The sequence below is a fragment of the Coccinella septempunctata genome, chromosome 5, assembly GCF_907165205.1.
Source record: "Coccinella septempunctata chromosome 5, icCocSept1.1, whole genome shotgun sequence".
Classification (NCBI taxonomy): Eukaryota; Metazoa; Arthropoda; class Insecta; order Coleoptera; family Coccinellidae; genus Coccinella; species Coccinella septempunctata.
This window is the reverse complement of record NC_058193.1, coordinates 12,071,374-12,088,511: the sequence shown is the minus strand read 5'-3', so window position 1 is coordinate 12,088,511 and position 17,138 is coordinate 12,071,374.

The window sequence follows — 17,138 nt, the reverse complement described above, 5'->3', positions numbered from 1 at the left end:
TCAACATGTGCATCTCATTTCAAAAACTATGTGCAGTTTCAAGATTTGGTTCGAATTGATCCAACAGTTTTCGAGGAATTGATATCACACTTTGCCGAATTGACTACTGAAATCTCAATTCCTATCTGAACTATAGAACTGAAATTCAACATGTGCATCTCATTTCGAAAACTATGTGCAGTTTCAAGATTTGGTTCGAATTGATCCAACAGTTTTCGAGGAATCGATATCACACTTTGCCGAATAGACCACTGAAATCTCAATTCCTATCTGCACTATCGAACTGAAATTCAACATGTGCATCTCAATTCGAAAACTATGTGCAGTTTCAAGATTTGGTTCGAATTGATCCAACAGTTTTCGAGAAATTGATATCACACTTTGCCGAATTGACCACTGAAATATCAATTCCTATCTGAACTATCGAACTGAAATTCAACAGGTGCATCTCAATTCGAAAACTATGTGCAGTTTCAAGATTTGGTTCGAATTGATCCAATAGTTCCTTAGGAATTGAAATAATATTTTGTCGAATCGACTACTGAAATCTCAATTCCTATCTGAACTATCGAACTGAAATTCAACATGTGCATCTCAATTCGAAAACTGTGTAAAGTTTCAAGATTTGGTTCGAATTGATCCAATAATTTTCGAGGAATTAATATCACACTTTGCCGAATTGACCACTGAAATATCAATTCCTATCTGAACTATCGAACTGAAATTCAACATGTGCATTTCAATTCGAAAACTATGTGCTGTTTCAAGATTTGGTTCGAATTGATCCAACAGTTTTCAAGGAATTGATATCACACTTTGCCGAATTGACCACTGAAATCTCAATTCCTATCAGAACTATCGAACTGAAATTCAACATGTGCATTTCAATTCGAAAACTATGTGCAGTTTCAAGATTTGAGTCGAATTGGTTCAACAGTTTTTGAGGAATTGAAATGATATTTTGTCGAATCGACTTCTGAAATCTCCATTACTATTAAAACTATCGATCTGAAATTCAACATGTGCATCTCATTTCGAAAACTATGTGCAGTTTCAAGATTTGGTTCGAATTGATCCAACAGTTTTCGAGGAATTGATATCACACTTTGCCGAACAGACCACTGAAATCTCAATTCCTATCTGCACTATCGAACTGAAATTCAACATGTGCATCTCAATTCGAAAACTATGTGCAGTTTCAAGATTTGGTTCGAATCGATCTAATAGTTCCTTAGGAATTGAAATGATATTTTGCCGAATCGACTACCGAAATCTCAATTCCTATCTGAACTACCGAACTGAAATTCAACATGTGCATCTCAATTCGAAAACTATGTGCAGTTTCAAGATTTAGTTCGAATCGATCAAATAGTTCCTTAGGAATTGAAATGATATTTTGCCGAATCGACTACTGAAATCTTCATTCCTATCAGAACTATCGATCTGAAATTCAACATGTGCATCTCAATTCGAAAACTATGTGCAGTTTCAAGATTTGGGTCGAATTGGTTCAACAGTTTTTGAGGAATTGATATCACACTTTGCCGAATAGACCACTGAAATCTCAATTCCCATCTGCACTATCGAACTGAAATTCAACATGTGCATCTCAATTCGAAAACTATGTGCAGTTTCAAGATTTGGTTCGAATCGATCCAATAGTTCCTTAGGAATTGAAATGATATTTTGTCGAATCGACTTCTGAAATCTCCATTCCTATCAGAACTATCGATCTGAAATTCAACATGTGCATCTCAATTCGAAAACTATGTGCAGTTTCAAGATTTGGGTCGAATTGGTTCAACAGTTTTTGAGGAATTGATATCACACTTTGCCGAATAGACCACTGAAATCTCAATTCCTATCTGCACTATCGAACTGAAATTCAACATGTGCATCTCAATTCGAAAACTATGTGCAGTTTCAAGATTTGGTTCGAATCGATCCAATAGTTCCTTAGGAATTGAAATGATATTTTGTCGAATCGACTTCTGAAATCTCCATTCCTATTAAAACTATCGATCTGAAATTCAACATGTGCATCTCATTTCGAAAACTATGTGCAGTTTCAAGATTTGGTTCGAATTGATCCAACAGTTTTCGAGGAATTGATATCACACTTTGCCGAATTGACCACTGAAATCTCAATTCCTATCTGAACTATAGAACTGAAATTCAACATGTGCATCTCATTTCGAAAACTATGTGCAGTTTCAAGATTTGGTTCGAATTGATCCAACAGTTTTCGAGTAATCGATATCACACTTTGCCGAATAGACCACTGAAATCTCAATTCCTATCTGGCACTATCGAACTGAAATTCAACATGTGCATCTCAATTCGAAAACTATGTGCAGTTTCAAGATTTGGTTCGAATTGATCCAACAGTTTTCGAGGAATTGATATCACACTTTGCCGAATTGACCACTGAAATATCAATTCCTATCTGAACTATCGAACTGAAATTCAACAGGTGCATCTCAATTCGAAAACTATGTGCAGTTTCAAGATTTGGTTCGAATTGATCCAATAGTTCCTTAGGAATTGAAATAATATTTTGTCGAATCGACTACTGAAATCTCAATTCCTATCTGAACTATCGAACTGAAATTCAACATGTGCATCTCAATTCGAAAACTGTGTAAAGTTTCAAGATTTGGTTCGAATTGATCCAATAATTTTCTAGGAATTAATATCACACTTTGCCGAATTGACCACTGAAATATCAATTCCTATCTGAACTATCGAACTGAAATTCAACATGTGCATTTCAATTCGAAAACTATGTGCTGTTTCAAGATTTGGTTCGAATTGATCCAACAATTTTCGAGGAATTGATATCACACATTGCCGAATTGACCACTAAAATCTCAATTCCTATCTGAACTATCGAACTGAAATTCAACATGTGCATCTCAAACCGAAAACTGTGTACAGTTTCGAGATTTGGGTCGAATTGATCCAACAGTTTTCGAGGAATTGATATGACACTTTGCCGAATTGACCACTGAAATCACAATTCCTATCTGAAATATCGAACAAAAATTCAACATGTGCATCTCAAATCAAAAACTGTGTACAGTTTCGGGATTTGGGTCGAATTGATCCAATAGTTCCTTAGGAATTGAAATGATATTTTGTCGAATCGACCACTGAAATCTCAATTCCTATCTGAACTGTCGAACTGACATTCAACATGTGCATCTCAATTCGAAAACTATGTGCAGTTTCAAGATTTGGTTCGAATTGATCCAACAGTTTTCGAGGAATTGATATCACACTTTGCCGAATTGACCACTGAAATCTCAATTCATATCTGAATTATCGAACTGAAATTCAACATGTGCATCTCAAACCGAAAACTGTGTAAAGTTTCAAGATTTGGTTCGAATTCATCCAACAATTTTCGAGGAATTGATTTCACACTTTGCCGAATTGACCACTAAAATCTCAATTCATATCTGAATTATCGAACTGAAATTCAACATGTGCATCTCAAACCGAAAACTATGTGCAGTTTCAAGATTTGGTTCGAATTGATCCAACAGTTTTCGAGGAATTGATATGACACTTTGCCGAATTGACCACTGAAATCACAATTCCTATCTGAAATATCGAACAAAAATTCAACATGTGCATCTCGAATCAAAAACTGTGTACAGTTTCGGGATGTGGGTCCAATTGATCCAATAGTTCCTTAGGAATTGAAATGATATTTTGTCGAATCGACCATTGAAGTCTCAATTCCTATCTGCACTGTCGAACTGAAATTCAACATGTGAATCTCAATTCGAAAACTATGTGCAGTTTCAAGATTTGGTTCGAATTGATCCAACAGTTTTCGAGGAATTGATATCACACTTTGCCGAATTGACCACTGAAATATCAATTCCTATCTGAACTATCGAACTGAAATTCAACAGGTGCATCTCAATTCGAAAACTATGTGCAGTTTCAAGATTTGGTTCGAATTGATCCAATAGTTCCTTAGGAATTGAAATAATATTTTGTCGAATCGACTACTGAAATCTCAATTCCTATCTGAACTATCGAACTGAAATTCAACATGTGCATCTCAATTCGAAAACTGTGTAAAGTTTCAAGATTTGGTTCGAATTGATCCAATAGTTCCTTAGGAATTGAAATGATATTTTGCCGAATCGACTACTGAAATCTTCATTCCTATCAGAACTATCGATCTGAAATTCAAGATGTGCATCTCAATTCGAAAACTATGTGCAGTTTCAAGATTTGGGTCGAATTGGTTCAACAGTTTTTGAGGAATTGATATCACACTTTGCCGAATAGACCACTGAAATCTCAATTCCTCAAAAACTGTTGAACCAATTCGACCCAAATCTTGAAACTGCACATAGTTTTCGAATTGAGATGCAAATGTTGAATTTCAGTTCGATAGTGCAGATAGGAATTGAGATTTCAGTGGTCTATTCGGCAAAGTGTGATATCAATTCCTCAAAAACTGTTGAACCAATTCGACCCAAATCTTGAAACTGCACATAGTTTTCGAATTGAGATGCACATGTTGAATTTCAGATCGATAGTTCTGATAGGAATGAAGATTTCAGTAGTCGATTCGGCAAAATATCATTTCAATTCCTAAGGAACTATTGGATCGATTCGAACCAAATCTTGGAACTGCACATAGTTTTCGAATTGAGATGCACATGTTGAATTTCAGTTCGATAGTTCAGATAGGAATTGAGATTTCAGTGGTCAATTCGGCAAAGTGTGATATCAATTCCTCGAAAACTGTTGGATCAATTCGAACCAAATCTTGAAACTGCACATAGTTTTCTAATTGAGATGCACATGTTGAATTTCAGTTCGATAGTGCAGATAGGAATTGAGATTTCAGTGGTCTATTCGGCAAAGTGTGATATCAATTCCTCGAAAACTGTTGGATCAATTCTAACCAAATCTTGAAACTGCACATAGTTTTCGAAATGAGATGCACATGTTGAATTTCAGTTCGATAGTGCAGATATTAATTGAGATTTCAGTGGTCTATTCGGCAAAGTGTGATATCAATTCCTCGAAAACTGTTGGATCAATTCGAACCAAATCTTGAAACTGCACATAGTTTTCGAAATGAAATGCACATGTTGAATTTCAGATCGATAGTTCTGATAGGAATGAAGATTTCAGTAGTCGATTCGGCAAAATATCATTTCAATTCCTAAGGAACTTTTGGATCGATTCGAACCAAATCTTGAAACTGCACATAGTTTTCGAATTCAGATGCACATGTTGAATTTCAGTTCGATAGTTCAGATAGGAATTGAGATGTCAGTGGTCAATTCGGCAAAGTGTGATATCAATTCCTCGAAAAGTGTTCGATCAATTCGAACCAAATCTTGAAACTGTACATAGTTTTAGAATTGAGATGCACATGTTGAATTTCAGATCGATAGTTTTGATAGGAATGAAGATTTCAGTAGTCGATTCGGCAAAATATCATTTCAATTCCTAAGGAACTATTGGATCGATTCGAACCTAATCTTGAAACTGCACATAGTTTTCGAATTGAGATGCACCAGTTGAATTTCAGTTCGATAGTTCAGATAGGAATTGAGATTTCAGTGGTCAATTCGGCAAAGTGTGATATCAATTCCTCAAAAACTGTTGAACCAATTCGACCCAAATCTTGAAACGTCACATAGTTTTCGAATTGAGATGCAAATGTTGAATTTCAGTTCGATAGTGCAGATAGGAATTGAGATTTCAGTGGTCTATTCGGCAAAGTGTGATATCAATTCCTCAAAAACTGTTGAACCAATTCGACCCAAATCTTGAAACTGCACATAGTTTTCGAATTGAGATGCACATGTTGAATTTCAGATCGATAGTTCTGATAGGAATGACGATTTCAGTAGTCGATTCGGCAAAATATCATTTCAATTCCTAAGGAACTATTGGATCGATTCGAACCAAATCTTGAAACTGCACATAGTTTTCGAATTGAGATGCACATGTTGAATTTCAGTTCGATAGTTCAGATAGGAATTGAGATTTCAGTGGTCAATTCGGCAAAGTGTGATATCAATTCCTCGAAAACTGTTGGATCAATTCGAACCAAATTTTGAAACTGCACATAGTTTTCTAATTGAGATGCACATGTTGAATTTCAGTTCGATAGTGCAGATAGGAATTGAGATTTCAGTGGTCTATTCGGCAAAGTGTCATATCAATTCCTCGAAAACTGTTGGATCAATTCGAACCAAATCTTGAAACTGCACATAGTTTTCGAAATGAGATGCACATGTTGAATTTCAGATCGATAGTTCTAATAGGAATGGAGATTTCAGAAGTCGATTCGGCAAAATATCATTTCAATTCCTAAGGAACTATTGGATCGATTCGAACCAAATCTTGAAACTGCACATAGTTTTCGAATTGAGATGCACATGTTGAATTTCAGTTCGATAGTTCAGATAGGAATTGAGATTTCAGTGGTCAATTCGGCAAAGTGTGATATCAATTCCTCGAAAACTGTTGGATCAATTCGAACCAAATCTTGAAACTGCACATAGTTTTCTAATTGAGATGCACATGTTGAATTTCAGTTCGATAGTGCAGATAGGAATTGAGATTTCAGTGGTCTTTTCGGCAAAGTGTGATATCAATTCCTCGAAAACTGTTGGATCAATTCGAACCAAATCTTGAAACTGCACATAGTTTTCGAATTAAGATGCACATGTTGAATTTCAGATCGATAGTTCTGATAGGAATGGAGATTTCAGAAGTCGATTCGGCAAAATATCATTTCAATTCCTAAGGAACTATTGGATCGATTCGAACCTAATCTTGAAACTGCACATAGTTTTCGAATTGAGATGCACCAGTTGAATTTTAGTTCGATAGTTCAGATAGGAATTGAGATTTCAGTGGTCAATTCGGCAAAGTGTGATATCAATTCCTCAAAAACTGTTGAACCAATTCGACCCAAATCTTGAAACTGCACATAGTTTTCGAATTGAGATGCAAATGTTGAATTTCAGTTCGATAGTGCAGATAGGAATTGAGATTTCAGTGGTCAATTCGGCAAAGTGTGATATCAATTCCTCGAAAACTGTTGGATCAATTCGAACCAAATCTTGAAACTACACATAGTTTTCTAATTGAGATGCACATGTTGAATTTCAGTTCGATAGTTCAGATAGGAATTGGGATTTCAGTGGTCTATTCGGCAAAGTGTGATATCAATTCCTCGAAAACTGTTGGATCAATTCGAACCAAATCTTGAAACTGCACATAGTTTTCGAAATGAGATGCACATGTTGAATTTCAGATCGATAGTTCTAATAGGAATGGAGATTTCAGAAGTCGATTCGGCAAAATATCATTTCAATTCCTAAGGAACTATTGGATCGATTCGAACCAAATCTTGAAACTGCACATAGTTTTCGAATTGAGATGCACATGTTGAATTTCAGTTCGATAGTTCAGATAGGAATTGAGATTTCAGTGGTCAATTCGGCAAAGTGTGATATCAATTCCTCGAAAACTGTTGGATCAATTCGAACCAAATCTTGAAACTGCACATAGTTTTCGAATTGAGATGCAAATGTTGAATTTCAGTTCGATAGTGCAGATAGGAATTGAGATTTCAGTGGTCTATTCGGCAAAGTGTGATATCAATTCCTCAAAAACTGTTGAACCAATTCGACCCAAATCTTGAAACTGCACATAGTTTTCGAATTGAGATGCACATGTTGAATTTCAGATCGATAGTTCTGATAGGAATGAAGATTTCAGTAGTCGATTCGGCAAAATATCATTTCAATTCCTAAGGAACTATTGGATCGATTCGAACCAAATCTTGGAACTGCACATAGTTTTCGAATTGAGATGCACATGTTGAATTTCAGTTCGAGAGTTCAGATAGGAATTGAGATTTCAGTGGTCAATTCGGCAAAGTGTGATATCAATTCCTCGAAAACTGTTGGATCAATTCGAACCAAATCTTGAAACTGCACATAGTTTTCTAATTGAGATGCACATGTTGAATTTCAGTTCGATAGTGCAGATAGGAATTGAGATTTCAGTGGTCTATTCGGCAAAGTGTGATATCAATTCCTCGAAAACTGTTGGATCAATTCTAACCAAATCTTGAAACTGCACATAGTTTTCGAAATGAGATGCACATGTTGAATTTCAGTTCGATAGTGCAGATATTAATTGAGATTTCAGTGGTCTATTCGGCAAAGTGTGATATCAATTCCTCGAAAACTGTTGGATCAATTCGAACCAAATCTTGAAACTGCACATAGTTTTCGAAATGAAATGCACATGTTGAATTTCAGATCGATAGTTCTGATAGGAATGAAGATTTCAGTAGTCGATTCGGCAAAATATCATTTCAATTCCTAAGGAACTTTTGGATCGATTCGAACCAAATCTTGAAACTGCACATAGTTTTCGAATTCAGATGCACATGTTGAATTTCAGTTCGATAGTTCAGATAGGAATTGAGATGTCAGTGGTCAATTCGGCAAAGTGTGATATCAATTCCTCGAAAACTGTTCGATCAATTGGAACCAAATCTTGAAACTGTACATAGTTTTAGAATTGAGATGCACATGTTGAATTTCAGATCGATAGTTTTGATAGGAATGAAGATTTCAGTAGTCGATTCGGCAAAATATCATTTCAATTCCTAAGGAACTATTGGATCGATTCGAACCTAATCTTGAAACTGCACATAGTTTTCGAATTGAGATGCACCAGTTGAATTTCAGTTCGATAGTTCAGATAGGAATTGAGATTTCAGTGGTCAATTCGGCAAAGTGTGATATCAATTCCTCAAAAACTGTTGAACCAATTCGACCCAAATCTTGAAACGGCACATAGTTTTCGAATTGAGATGCACATGTTGAATTTCAGTTCGATAGTGCAGATAGGAATTGAGATTTCAGTGGTCTATTCGGCAAAGTGTGATATCAATTCCTCAAAAACTGTTGAACCAATTCGACCCAAATCTTGAAACTGCACATAGTTTTCGAATTGAGATGCACATGTTGAATTTCAGATCGATAGTTCTGATAGGAATGACGATTTCAGTAGTCGATTCGGCAAAATATCATTTCAATTCCTAAGGAACTATTGGATCGATTCGAACCAAATCTTGAAACTGCACATAGTTTTCGAATTGAGATGCACATGTTGAATTTCAGTTCGATAGTTCAGATAGGAATTGAGATTTCAGTGGTCAATTCGGCAAAGTGTGATATCAATTCCTCGAAAACTGTTGGATCAATTCGAACCAAATCTTGAAACTGCACATAGTTTTCTAATTGAGATGCACATGTTGAATTTCAGCTCGATAGTGCAGATAGGAATTGAGATTTCAGTGGTCTATTCGGCAAAGTGTCATATCAATTCCTCGAAAACTGTTGGATCAATTCGAACCAAATCTTGAAACTGCACATAGTTTTCGAAATGAGATGCACATGTTGAATTTCAGATCGATAGTTCTAATAGGAATGGAGATTTCAGAAGTCGATTCGGCAAAATATCATTTCAATTCCTAAGGAACTATTGGATCGATTCGAACCAAATCTTGAAACTGCACATAGTTTTCGAATTGAGATGCACATGTTGAATTTCAGTTCGATAGTTCAGATAGGAATTGAGATTTCAGTGGTCAATTCGGCAAAGTGTGATATCAATTCCTCGAAAACTGTTGGATCAATTCGAACCAAATCTTGAAACTGCACATAGTTTTCTAATTGAGATGCACATGTTGAATTTCAGTTCGATAGTGCAGATAGGAATTGAGATTTCAGTGGTCTATTCGGCAAAGTGTGATATCAATTCCTCGAAAACTGTTGGATCAATTCGAACCAAATCTTGAAACTGCACATAGTTTTCGAAATGAGATGCACATGTTGAATTTCAGATCGATAGTTCTAATAGGAATGGAGATTTCAGAAGTCGATTCGGCAAAATATCATTTCAATTCCTAAGGAACTATTGGATCGATTCGAACCTAATCTTGAAACTGCACATAGTTTTCGAATTGAGATGCACCAGTTGAATTTTAGTTCGATAGTTCAGATAGGAATTGAGATTTCAGTGGTCAATTCGGCAAAGTGTGATATCAATTCCTCAAAAACTGTTGAACCAATTCGACCCAAATCTTGAAACTGCACATAGTTTTCGAATTGAGATGCAAATGTTGAATTTCAGTTCGATAGTGCAGATAGGAATTGAGATTTCAGTGGTCAATTCGGCAAAGTGTGATATCAATTCCTCGAAAACTGTTGGATCAATTCGAACCAAATCTTGAAACTACACATAGTTTTCTAATTGAGATGCACATGTTGAATTTCAGATCGATAGTTCTAATAGGAATGGAGATTTCAGAAGTCGATTCGGCAAAATATCATTTCAATTCCTAAGGAACTATTGGATCGATTCGAACCAAATCTTGAAACTGCACATAGTTTTCGAATTGAGATGCACATGTTGAATTTCAGTTCGATAGTTCAGATAGGAATTGAGATTTCAGTGGTCAATTCGGCAAAGTGTGATATCAATTCCTCGAAAACTGTTGGATCAATTCGAACCAAATCTTGAAACTGCACATAGTTTTCTAATTGAGATGCACATGTTGAATTTCAGTTCGATAGTGCAGATAGGAATTGAGATTTCAGTGGTCTATTCGGCAAAGTGTGATATCAATTCCTCGAAAACTGTTGGATCAATTCGAACCAAATCTTGAAACTGCACATAGTTTTCGAAATGAGATGCACATGTTGAATTTCAGATCGATAGTTCTAATAGGAATGGAGATTTCAGAAGTCGATTCGGCAAAATATCATTTCAATTCCTAAGGAACTATTGGATCGATTCGAACCTAATCTTGAAACTGCACATAGTTTTCGAATTGAGATGCACCAGTTGAATTTTAGTTCGATAGTTCAGATAGGAATTGAGATTTCAGTGGTCAATTCGGCAAAGTGTGATATCAATTCCTCAAAAACTGTTGAACCAATTCGACCCAAATCTTGAAACTGCACATAGTTTTCGAATTGAGATGCAAATGTTGAATTTCAGTTCGATAGTGCAGATAGGAATTGAGATTTCAGTGGTCAATTCGGCAAAGTGTGATATCAATTCCTCGAAAACTGTTGGATCCATTCGAACCAAATCTTGAAACTGCACATAGTTTTCTAATTGAGATACACATGTTGAATTTCAGTTCGATAGTGCAGATAGGAATTGAGATTTCAGTGGTCAATTCGGCAAAGTGTGATATCAATTCCTCGAAAACTGTTGGATCAATTCGAACCAAATCTTGAAACTGCACATAGTTTTCTAATTGAGATGCACATGTTGAATTTCAGTTCGATAGTGCAGATAGGAATTGAGATTTCAGTGGTCTATTCGGCAAAGTGTGATATCAATTCCTCGAAAACTGTTGGATCAATTCGAACCAAATCTTGAAACTGCACATAGTTTTCGAAATGAGATGCACATGTTGAATTTCAGATCGATAGTTCTAATAGGAATGGAGATTTCAGAAGTCGATTCGGCAAAATATCATTTCAATTCCTAAGGAACTATTGGATCGATTCGAACCTAATCTTGAAACTGCACATAGTTTTCGAATTGAGATGCACCAGTTGAATTTTAGTTCGATAGTTCAGATAGGAATTGAGATTTCAGTGGTCAATTCGGCAAAGTGTGATATCAATTCCTCAAAAACTGTTGAACCAAGTCGACCCAAATCTTGAAACTGCACATAGTTTTCGAATTGAGATGCAAATGTTGAATTTCAGTTCGATAGTGCAGATAGGAATTGAGATTTCAGTGGTCTATTCGGCAAAGTGTGATATCAATTCCTCAAAAACTGTTGAACCAATTCGACCCAAATCTTGAAACTGCACATAGTTTTCGAATTGAGATGCACATGTTGAAATTCAGATCGATAGTTCTGATAGGAATGAAGATTTCAGTAGTCGATTCGGCAAAACATCATTTCAATTCCTAAGGAACTATTGGATCGATTCGAACCAAATCTTGAAACTGCACATGGTTTTCGAATTGAGATGCACATGTTGAATTTCAGTTCGATAGTTCAGATAGGAATTGAGATTTCAGTGGTCAATTCGGCAAAGTGTGATATCAATTCCTCGAAAACTGTTGGATCAATTCGAACCAAATCTTGAAACTGCACATAGTTTTCTAATTGAGATGCACATGTTGAATTTCAGTTCGATAGTGCAGATAGGAATTGAGATTTCAGTGGTCTATTCGGCAAAGTGTGATATCAATTCCTCGAAAACTGTTGGATCAATTCGAACCAAATCTTGAAACTGCACATAGTTTTCGAAATGAGATGCACATGTTGAATTTCAGATCGATAGTTCTAATAGGAATGGAGATTTCAGAAGTCGATTCGGCAAAATATCATTTCAATTCCTAAGGAACTATTGGATCGATTCGAACCAAATCTTGAAACTGCACATAGTTTTCGAATTGAGATGCACATGTTGAATTTCAGTTCGATAGTTCAGATAGGAATTGAGATTTCAGTGGTCAATTCGGCAAAGTGTGATATCAATTCCTCGAAAACTGTTGGATCAATTCGAACCAAATCTTGAAACTGCACATAGTTTTCTAATTGAGATGCACATGTTGAATTTCAGTTCGATAGTGCAGATAGGAATTGAGATTTCAGTGGTCTATTCGGCAAAGTGTGATATCAATTCCTCGAAAACTGTTGGATCAATTCGAACCAAATCTTGAAACTGCACATAGTTTTCGAAATGAGATGCACATGTTGAATTTCAGATCGATAGTTCTAATAGGAATGGAGATTTCAGAAGTCGATTCGGCAAAATATCATTTCAATTCCTAAGGAACTATTGGATCGATTCGAACCTAATCTTGAAACTGCACATAGTTTTCGAATTGAGATGCACCAGTTGAATTTTAGTTCGATAGTTCAGATAGGAATTGAGATTTCAGTGGTCAATTCGGCAAAGTGTGATATCAATTCCTCAAAAACTGTTGAACCAATTCGACCCAAATCTTGAAACTGCACATAGTTTTCGAATTGAGATGCAAATGTTGAATTTCAGTTCGATAGTGCAGATAGGAATTGAGATTTCAGTGGTCTATTCGGCAAAGTGTGATATCAATTCCTCAAAAACTGTTGAACCAATTCGACCCAAATCTTGAAACTGCACATAGTTTTCGAATTGAGATGCACATGTTGAAATTCAGATCGATAGTTCTGATATTAATGAAGATTTCAGTAGTCGATTCGGCAAAACATCATTTCAATTCCTAAGGAACTATTGGATCGATTCGAACCAAATCTTGAAACTGCACATGGTTTTCGAATTGAGATGCACATGTTGAATTTCAGTTCGATAGTTCAGATAGGAATTGAGATTTCAGTGGTCAATTCGGCAAAGTGTGATAACAATTCCTCGAAAACTGTTGGATCAATTCGAACCAAATCTTGAAACTGCACATAGTTTTCGAAATGAGATGCACATGTTGAATTTCAGATCGATAGTTCTGATAGGAATGAAGATTTCAGTAGTCGATTCGGCAAAACATCATTTCATTTCCTAAGGAACTATTGGATCGATTCGAACCAAATCTTGAAACTGCACATAGTTTTCGAATTGAGATGCACATGTTGAATTTCAGTTCGATAGTTCAGATAGGAATTGAGATTTCAGTGGTCAATTCGGCAAAATATCATTTCAATTCCTAAGGAACTTTTGGATCGATTCGAACCGAATCTTGAAACTGCACATAGTTTTCTAATTGAGATGCACATGTTGAATTTCAGTTCGATAGTGCAGATAGGAATTGAGATTTCAGTGGTCTATTCGGCAAAGTGTGATATCAATTCCTCGAAAACTGTTGGATCAATTCGAACCAAATCTTGAAACTGCACATAGTTTTCGAAATGAGATGCACATGTTGAATTTCAGATCGATAGTTCTAATAGGAATGGAGATTTCAGAAGTCGATTCGGCAAAATATCATTTCAATTCCTAAGGAACTATTGGATCGATTCGAACCAAATCTTGAAACTGCACATACTTTTCGAATTGAGATGCACATGTTGAATTTCAGTTCGATAGTTCAGATAGGAATTGAGATTTCAGTGGTCAATTCGGCAAAGTGTGATATCAATTCCTCGAAAACTGTTGGATCAATTCGAACCAAATCTTGAAACTGCACATAGTTTTCGAAATGAGATGCACATGTTGAATTTCAGATCGATAGTTCTAATAGGAATGGAGATTTCATGAGTCGATTCGGCAAAATATCATTTCAATTCCTAAGGAACTATTGGATCGATTCGAACCAAATCTTGAAACTGCACATAGTTTTCGAATTGAGATCCACATGTTGAATTTCAGATCGATAGTTCTGATAGGAATGAAGATTTCAGTAGTCGATTCGGCAAAATATCATTTCAATTCCTAAGGAACTATTGGATCGATTCGAACCAAATCTTGAAACTGCACATAGTTTTCGAATTGAGATGCACATGTTGAATTTCAGATCGATAGTTCTGATAGGAATGAAGATTTCAGTAGTCGATTCGGCAAAATATCATTTCAATTCCTAAGGAACTGTTGGATCAATTCGAACCAAATCTTGAAACTGCACATAGTTTTCTAATTGAGATGCACATGTTGAATTTCAGTTCGATAGTGCAGATAGGAATTGAGATTTCAGTGGTCTATTCGGCAAAGTGTGATATCAATTCCTCGAAAACTGTTGGATCAATTCGAACCAAATCTTAAAACTGCACATAGTTTTCGAATTGAGATGCACATGTTGAATTTCAGATCGATAGTTCTAATAGGAATGAAGATTTCAGAAGTCGATACGGCAAAATATCATTTCAATTCCTAAGGAACTATTGGATCGATTCGAACCAAATCTTGAAACTGCACATAGTTTTCGAATTGAGATGCACATGTTGAATTTCAGTTCGATAGTTCAGATAGGAATTGAGGTTTCAGTGGTCAATTCGGCAAAGTGTGATATCAATTCCTCGAAAACTGTTGGATCAATTCGAACCAAATCTTGAAACTGCACATAGTTTTCGAAATGAGATGCACATGTTGAATTTCAGATCGATAGTTCTAATAGGAATGGAGATTTCATAAGTCGATTCGGCAAAATATCATTTCAATTCCTAAGGAACTATTGGATCAATTCGAACCAAATCTTGAAACTGCACATAGTTTTCTAATTGAGATGCACATGTTGAATTTCAGTTCGATAGTGCAGATAGGAATTGAGATTTCAGTGGTCTATTCGGCAAAGTGTGATATCAATTCCTCGAAAACTGTTGGATCAATTCTAACCAAATCTTGAAACTGCACATAGTTTTCGAAATGAGATGCACATGTTGAATTTCAGTTCGATAGTGCAGATATTAATTGAGATTTCAGTGGTCTATTCGGCAAAGTGTGATATCAATTCCTCGAAAACTGTTGGATCAATTCGAACCAAATCTTGAAACTGCACATAGTTTTCGAAATGAGATGCACATGTTGAATTTCAGATCGATAGTTCTGATAGGAATGAAGATTTCAGTAGTCGATTCGGCAAAATATCATTTCAATTCCTAAGGAACTTTTGGATCGATTCGAACCAAATCTTGAAACTGCACATAGTTTTCGAATTCAGATGCACATGTTGAATTTCAGTTCGATAGTTCAGATAGGAATTGAGATGTCAGTGGTCAATTCGGCAAAGTGTGATATCAATTCCTCGAAAACTGTTCGATCAATTCGAACCAAATCTTGAAACTGTACATAGTTTTAGAATTGAGATGCACATGTTGAATTTCAGATCGATAGTTTTGATAGGAATGAAGATTTCAGTAGTCGATTCGGCAAAATATCATTTCAATTCCTAAGGAACTATTGGATCGATTCGAACCTAATCTTGAAACTGCACATAGTTTTCGAATTGAGATGCACCAGTTGAATTTCAGTTCGATAGTTCAGATAGGAATTGAGATTTCAGTGGTCAATTCGGCAAAGTGTGATATCAATTCCTCAAAAACTGTTGAACCAATTCGACCCAAATCTTGAAACGTCACATAGTTTTCGAATTGAGATGCACATGTTGAATTTCAGTTCGATAGTGCAGATAGGAATTGAGATTTCAGTGGTCTATTCGGCAAAGTGTGATATCAATTCCTCAAAAACTGTTGAACCAATTCGACCCAAATCTTGAAACTGCACATAGTTTTCGAATTGAGATGCACATGTTGAATTTCAGATCGATAGTTCTGATAGGAATGACGATTTCAGTAGTCGATTCGGCAAAATATCATTTCAATTCCTAAGGAACTATTGGATCGATTCGAACCAAATCTTGAAACTGCACATAGTTTTCGAATTGAGATGCACATGTTGAATTTCAGTTCGATAGTTCAGATAGGAATTGAGATTTCAGTGGTCAATTCGGCAAAGTGTGATATCAATTCCTCGAAAACTGTTGGATCAATTCGAACCAAATCTTGAAACTGCACATAGTTTTCTAATTGAGATGCACATGTTGAATTTCAGCTCGATAGTGCAGATAGGAATTGAGATTTCAGTGGTCTATTCGGCAAAGTGTCATATCAATTCCTCGAAAACTGTTGGATCAATTCGAACCAAATCTTGAAACTGCACATAGTTTTCGAAATGAGATGCACATGTTGAATTTCAGATCGATAGTTCTAATAGGAATGGAGATTTCAGAAGTAGATTCGGCAAAATATCATTTCAATTCCTAAGGAACTATTGGATCGATTCGAACCAAATCTTGAAACTGCACATAGTTTTCTAATTGAGATGCACATGTTGAATTTCAGTTCGATAGTGCAGATAGGAATTGAGATTTCAGTGGTCTATTCGGCAAAGTGTGATATCAATTCCTCGAAAACTGTTGGATCAATTCGAACCAAATCTTGAAACTGCACATAGTTTTCGAAATGAGATGCACATGTTGAATTTCAGATCGATAGTTCTAATAGGAATGGAGATTTCAGAAGTCGATTCGGCAAAATATCATTTCAATTCCTAAGGAACTATTGGATCGATTCGAACCTAATCTTGAAACTGCACATAGTT